The sequence below is a fragment of the Limulus polyphemus genome, unplaced genomic scaffold, assembly GCF_000517525.1.
Source record: "Limulus polyphemus unplaced genomic scaffold, Limulus_polyphemus-2.1.2 Scaffold314, whole genome shotgun sequence".
NCBI lineage: Eukaryota > Metazoa > Arthropoda > Merostomata > Xiphosura > Limulidae > Limulus > Limulus polyphemus.
Window position 1 is genome coordinate 239,653 of NW_013665924.1, and position 1,164 is coordinate 240,816.

The following is a 1,164-nucleotide window of genomic DNA, read 5'->3' on the forward strand; positions in this document are numbered from 1 at the left end:
AGTCACGTGACCTCGCTGACGCAACAATATATACGTTTTGAAAAATCAAGCTTGACCAACAAAAAGGCAAAAAAGTGCTTTCGAGGTCGGTAAATTCCTTTGTGAGCCAATCAAAATTAAGATCATTCATGAAATGAATTCGTGGCGCATTCATAGAATAATTATTGCTAAAAATCAGTTAGATTAACAACTTCTAATATATAGAAAAAGCAGCGCGTTTTGGTAACACTACATTCCAACAATGGCTTTTATGTCATATTGCTTAGCAACAAAAGTATAACCTAATATTGTTGTTATTCTATGTACTGAAAGTATAAAATGAAATGTATAGACAACAAAAATGAAGTAAATATTTGTTGATTTCTTAACTTAGAGTCTCCATTTTTAAAGAGGTTTGTTTTTCACTAAACGCGTTGGTGATATAAAATGAAATAGGTTAATCACAAACGATTTAAGTTTAAAATTGAATCGATATTTTTACTTTCGTGATAAATTTTATGCAGTTGGCTCTACGCTAGGTGATCCCTCACTACGTCTTTACTTTAGGTTTATTATACCAACACTCACTACACTTATATGGTTTACGGCACACACATACCCTCACAGTTTCTTTATACCTCCTTCACTAAAATCATAATGGGCAGACAGTAATCGAACTATTCTATGTGGATAAATGCATTTTGGCTTTTATGACTCCTCCTATTTCGAGAAATCAAGCGTGATGTGACGTGACACACACACAGGCTTTTATGTAGGTTAAATTTATCAGCACCCCCTAGTTGTATTCTTAGAATCGTACTTCAAACGACATTTTCGATTATTTATTATTCTGGATTTTTCGTCTAGTGTATCATTGTAAGTTATATATTTTTAATGTTGTAATTTATTTGTTAGCTAAAAAAATCTAAGGTGACGTCCATTTTTGTTCTGGCACTTTCGAACGTAGATTATAAATTCGACATTCCGTGAAGCATTGGTTGAGTTGAAAGTTAGTTGTGATAAAAGAAAGTTATCGCGCTATTTTGTACAAGTAAGTGGATTGATTTTACGATAGTCCTCGTATTGTGGTTAGAGAGTTTTAATGTTATTTGTAAACGTAGGCCTACCACAAATAACAAGGTATAAAAGTCTGTAAAGAAGCGTTAAGAAGGAAATAAACTGATT

The 1,164-nt window shown here is 32.6% G+C and overlaps 1 protein-coding gene across 3 annotated transcripts in view; it reads right to left on the reverse strand.

Moving 5' to 3' along the window:
• LOC106457296 (putative thiamine transporter SLC35F3) overlaps nt 1–1,164 on the reverse strand; it is a 62,029-nt gene that overhangs the window by 5,992 nt on the left and 54,873 nt on the right. The gene's annotated exons all lie outside the window — the stretch shown is intronic.